Here is a 6,094-nt window from a genome sequence, read left to right as displayed (position 1 = left end):
TCCAATAAAAGAAAACACAAATGTTTTCAAATATGCTCTTGAAACCAGTCAATAGGTTAGACTGAATGCGATATGTGTCTTTCCAATTTGGCTATACAAGTGTGTATTCATCATCTTCTCATTTAGCATACTAAAGCAGACTATTGCAATATAGGTTGCTGCAAATTAAGTTTTAGCAGGAGTAACAATAATGACGCATTAGGCCCCAGTGAGATTTGAACTCACAACCTCTGGTTTACAAGACCAGTGCTCTAACCCCTAGGCTATGGAGCCACTTGGTTAAGTTATTTTATACACATTTTGGTGTCTGATTGAGGATGGAAATTGATATACAGCAAATTTCAAATCTTTTCTGGTAAATGTACTTTTTTCAATTACAATTGTTGTGTTTATGGTCATCTTAAGGTTCTTCAAGATTGCATCAAGACAGTCACATAAAATTGGCAAAGTAGTTGTAGTCATCTATAATGGACTAGGAATGTATTACTTTACTTCTTAACGAGCTGTAGGAGAGAGGCCAGGTTAGCATAAAACAAAATATTTAATCCTCCTGCCTTATAAAGGAACACTTCAACTTTGGCTTTCATTATACTTTAGCACTAATATGACAATTAAAAATGTAGGCTTATGTATACTGTTTTCATTCTCTTGGTTCTATTTATTGTGATGTTGAATCCTTTTCAAATGGCCTAATCTGATATATATGCAATATCTATAATTGAGGCATACCTGGGAGACACTTTGAATCAAATTATTTAAATGCATTTTAAAATGAGCTGTTTTATGTTAGTGTGGTGTGTACATAATAGAGATCCAAAATTGGTCATACTTTCCATGGCATTCCAACTTTAGGATCAATAGGGTAGAATTATTTCAAAATGTTAAAGCCGGACATCTTTATAGAGTTATTTGTAGTCATTAGTGGTCATTACCCTGAGTGTGCTTGCACGTGTAGAGTATATATGCTTACATGTTCAAATCAGCCTTCAGTTATATCTATTGGCACCTATATTCAAAATATTGGTATCAATTGCACAAGATGAAATCTGCTCTATGCAATGCAATCTTGAAGAACCTTAAGATGACCATAAACACAACAATTGTAATTGAAAAAAGTACATTTACCAGAAAAGATTTGAAATTTGCTGTATATCAATTTCCATCCTCAACCAGACACCAAAATGTGTATAACATAACTTAACCAAGTGGCTCCATAGCTTTAAATGCTCTTTTTAAAGTTAAATAATTGGAAATCTCTTATATTTATTTTATAATGATGGTGAATAACCATGCTGGGAGTTTCAGTTTGAAGGAAATTGGTCCAATAAAAGAAAACACAAATGTTTTCAAATATGCTCTTGAAACCAGTCAATAGGTTAGACTGAATGCGATATGTGTCTTTCCAATTTGGCTATACAAGTGTGTATTCATCATCTTCTCATTTAGCATACTAAAGCAGACTATTGCAATATAGGTTGCTGCAAATTAAGTTTTAGCAGGAGTAACAATAATGACGCATTAGGCCCCAGTGAGATTTGAACTCACAACCTCTGGTTTACAAGACCAGTGCTCTAACCCCTAGGCTATGGAGCCACTTGGCTAAGTTATTTTATACACATTTTGGTGTCTGATTGAGGATGGAAATTGATATACAGCAAATTTCAAATCTTTTCTGGTAAATGTACTTTTTTCAATTACAATTGTTGTGTTTATGGTCATCTTAAGGTTCTTCAAGATTGCATCAAGACAGTCACATAAAATTGGCAAAGTAGTTGTAGTCATCTATAATGGACTAGGAATGTATTACTTTACTTCTTAACGAGCTGTAGGAGAGAGTCCAGGTTAACATAAAACAAAAGATTTTATCCTCCTGCCTTATAAAGGAACACTTCAACTTTGGTTTTCATTATACTTTAGCACTAATATGACAATTAAAAATGTAGGCTTATGTATACTGTTTTCATTCTCTTGGTTTTATTTATTGTGATGTTGAATCCTTTTCAAATGGCCTATTCTGATATATATGCAATATCTATAATTGAGGCATACCTGGGAGACACTTTGAATCAAATTATTTAAATGCATTTTAAAATGAGCTGTTTTATGTTAGTGTGGTGTGTACATAATAGAGATCCAAAATTGGTCATACTTTCCATGGCTTTCCAACTTTAGGATCCAATGGGTAGAATTATTTCAAAATGTTAAATCCGGACATCTTTATAGAGTTATTTGTAGTCATTAGTGGTCATTACCCTGAGTGTGCTTGCACGTGTAGAGTATATATGCTTACATGTTCAAATCAGCCTTCAGTTATATCTATTGGCACCTATATTCAAAATATTGGTATCAATTGCACAAGATGAAATCTGCTCTATGCAATGCAATCTTGAAGAACCTTAAGATGACCATAAACACAACAATTGTAATTGAAAAAAGTACATTTACCAGAAAAGATTTGAAATTTGCTGTATATCAATTTCCATCCTCAACCAGACACCAAAATGTGTATAACATAACTTAACCAAGTGGCTCCATAGCTTTAAATGCTCTTTTTAAAGTTAAATAATTGGAAATCTCTTATATTTATTTTATAATGATGGTGAATAACCATGCTGGGAGTTTCAGTTTGAAGGAAATTGGTCCAATAAAAGAAAACACAAATGTTTTCAAATATGCTCTTGAAACCATTCAATAGGTTAGACTGAATGCGATCTGTGTCTTTCCAATTTGGCTTAACATCATCTTCTCATTTAGCATACTAAAGCAGACTATTGCAATATAGGTTGCTGCAAATTAAGTTTTAGCAGCAGAAACAATAAAGACACATTAGGCCCCAGTGAGATTTGAACTCACGACCCCTGGTTTACAAGACCAGTGCTCTAACCCCTGAGCTATGGAGCCACTTGGTTAAGTTATTTTATACACATTTTGGTGTCTGGTTGAGGATGGAAATTGATATACAGCAAATTTCAAATCTTTTCTGGTAAATGTACTTTTTTCAATTACAATTGTTGTGTTTATGGTCATCTTAAGGTTCTTCAAGATTGCATCAAGACAGTCACATAAAATTGGCAAAGTAGTTGTAGTCATCTATAATGGACTAGGAATGTATTACTTTACTTCTTAACGAGCTGTAGGAGAGAGTCCAGGTTAACATAAAACAAAAGATTTTATCCTCCTGCCTTATAAAGGAACACTTCAACTTTGGTTTTCATTATACTTTAGCACTAATATGACAATTAAAAATGTAGGCTTATGTATACTGTTTTCATTCTCTTGGTTTTATTTATTGTGATGTTGAATCCTTTTCAAATGGCCTATTCTGATATATATGCAATATCTATAATTGAGGCATACCTGGGAGACACTTTGAATCAAATTATTTAAATGCATTTTAAAATGAGCTGTTTTATGTTAGTGTGGTGTGTACATAATAGAGATCCAAAATTGGTCATACTTTCCATGGCTTTCCAACTTTAGGATCCAATGGGTAGAATTATTTAAAAATGTTAAATCCGGACATCTTTATAGAGTTATTTGTAGTCATTAGTGGTCATTACCCTGAGTGTGCTTGCACGTGTAGAGTATATATGCTTACATGTTCAAATCAGCCTTCAGTTATATCTATTGGCACCTATATTCAAAATATTGGTATCAATTGCACAAGATGAAATCTGCTCTATGCAATGCAATCTTGAAGAACCTTAAGATGACCATAAACACAACAATTGTAATTGAAAAAAGTACATTTACCAGAAAAGATTTGAAATTTGCTGTATATCAATTTCCATCCTCAACCAGACACCAAAATGTGTATAACATAACTTAACCAAGTGGCTCCATAGCTTTAAATGCTCTTTTTAAAGTTAAATAATTGGAAATCTCTTATATTTATTTTATAATGATGGTGAATAACCATGCTGGGAGTTTCAGTTTAAAGGAAATTGGTCCAATAAAAGAAAACACAAATGTTTTCAAATATGCTCTTGAAACCAGTCAATAGGTTAGACTGAATGCGATATGTGTCTTTCCAATTTGGCTATACAAGTGTGTATTCATCATCTTCTCATTTAGCATACTAAAGCAGACTATTGCAATATAGGTTGCTGCAAATTAAGTTTTAGCAGGAGTAACAATAATGATGCATTAGGCCCCAGTGAGATTTGAACTCACAACCTCTGGTTTACAAGACCAGTGCTCTAACCCCTAGGCTATGGAGCCACTTGGTTAAGTTATTTTATACACATTTTGGTGTCTGATTGAGGATGGAAATTGATATACAGCAAATTTCAAATCTTTTCTGGTAAATGTACTTTTTTCAATTACAATTGTTGTGTTTATGGTCATCTTAAGGTTCTTCAAGATTGCATCAAGACAGTCACATAAAATTGGCAAAGTAGTTGTAGTCATCTATAATGGACTAGGAATGTATTACTTTACTTCTTAACGAGCTGTAGGAGAGAGGCCAGGTTAGCATAAAACAAAATATTTAATCCTCCTGCCTTATAAAGGAACACTTCAACTTTGGCTTTCATTATACTTTAGCACTAATATGACAATTAAAAATGTAGGCTTATGTATACTGTTTTCATTCTCTTGGTTCTATTTATTGTGATGTTGAATCCTTTTCAAATGGCCTAATCTGATATATATGCAATATCTATAATTGAGGCATACCTGGGAGACACTTTGAATCAAATTATTTAAATGCATTTTAAAATGAGCTGTTTTATGTTATTGTGGTGTGTACATAATAGAGATCCAAAATTGGTCATACTTTCCATGGCATTCCAACTTTAGGATCAATAGGGTAGAATTATTTCAAAATGTTAAAGCCGGACATCTTTATAGAGTTATTTGTAGTCATTAGTGGTCATTACCCTGAGTGTGCTTGCACGTGTAGAGTATATATGCTTACATGTTCAAATCAGCCTTCAGTTATATCTATTGGCACCTATATTCAAAATATTGGTATCAATTGCACAAGATGAAATCTGCTCTATGCAATGCAATCTTGAAGAACCTTAAGATGACCATAAACACAACAATTGTAATTGAAAAAAGTACATTTACCAGAAAAGATTTGAAATTTGCTGTATATCAATTTCCATCCTCAACCAGACACCAAAATGTGTATAACATAACTTAACCAAGTGGCTCCATAGCTTTAAATGCTCTTTTTAAAGTTAAATAATTGGAAATCTCTTATATTTATTTTATAATGATGGTGAATAACCATGCTGGGAGTTTCAGTTTGAAGGAAATTGGTCCAATAAAAGAAAACACAAATGTTTTCAAATATGCTCTTGAAACCAGTCAATAGGTTAGACTGAATGCGATATGTGTCTTTCCAATTTGGCTATACAAGTGTGTATTCATCATCTTCTCATTTAGCATACTAAAGCAGACTATTGCAATATAGGTTGCTGCAAATTAAGTTTTAGCAGGAGTAACAATAATGACGCATTAGGCCCCAGTCAGATTTGAACTCACAACCTCTGGTTTACAAGACCACTGCTCTAACCCCTAGGCTATGGAGCCATTTGGCTAAGTTATTTTATACACATTTTGGTGTCTGATTGAGGATGGAAATTGATATACAGCAAATTTCAAATCTTTTCTGGTAAATGTACTTTTTTCAATTACAATTGTTGTGTTTATGGTCATCTTAAGGTTCTTCAAGATTGCATCAAGACAGTCACATAAAATTGGCAAAGTAGTTGTAGTCATCTATAATGGACTAGGAATGTATTACTTTACTTCTTAACGAGCTGTAGGAGAGAGTCCAGGTTAACATAAAACAAAAGATTTTATCCTCCTGCCTTATAAAGGAACACTTCAACTTTGGTTTTCATTATACTTTAGCACTAATATGACAATTAAAAATGTAGGCTTATGTATACTGTTTTCATTCTCTTGGTTTTATTTATTGTGATGTTGAATCCTTTTCAAATGGCCTATTCTGATATATATGCAATATCTATAATTGAGGCATACCTGGGAGACACTTTGAATCAAATTATTTAAATGCATTTTAAAATGAGCTGTTTTATGTTAGTGTGGTGTGTACATAATAGAGATCCAAAATTGGTCA

The 6,094-nt window shown here is 32.9% G+C and overlaps 4 non-coding genes across 4 annotated transcripts; all 4 read right to left on the bottom strand.

Moving 5' to 3' along the window:
- Window positions 1–200: 200 nt before the first annotated feature.
- Window positions 201–273, bottom strand: TRNAT-UGU (transfer RNA threonine (anticodon UGU)). Its single transcript has one exon. It is a non-coding gene; the product is annotated as a tRNA-Thr (tRNA).
- Window positions 274–1,520: 1,247 nt separating this feature from the next.
- Window positions 1,521–1,593, bottom strand: TRNAT-UGU (transfer RNA threonine (anticodon UGU)). The gene has a single exon. It is a non-coding gene; the product is annotated as a tRNA-Thr (tRNA).
- Window positions 1,594–2,828: 1,235 nt separating this feature from the next.
- On the bottom strand, window positions 2,829–2,901 carry TRNAT-UGU (transfer RNA threonine (anticodon UGU)). Its single transcript has one exon. It is a non-coding gene; the product is annotated as a tRNA-Thr (tRNA).
- Window positions 2,902–4,148: 1,247 nt separating this feature from the next.
- Window positions 4,149–4,221, bottom strand: TRNAT-UGU (transfer RNA threonine (anticodon UGU)). Its single transcript has one exon. It is a non-coding gene; the product is annotated as a tRNA-Thr (tRNA).
- Window positions 4,222–6,094: the final 1,873 nt, after the last annotated feature.

This window comes from Taudactylus pleione, unplaced genomic scaffold (genome assembly GCF_031769625.1).
Source record: "Taudactylus pleione unplaced genomic scaffold, aTauple2 ptg000117l, whole genome shotgun sequence".
Taxonomy (NCBI): domain Eukaryota; kingdom Metazoa; phylum Chordata; class Amphibia; order Anura; family Myobatrachidae; genus Taudactylus; species Taudactylus pleione.
This window is presented reverse-complemented; position numbering and strand designations above follow the sequence as displayed.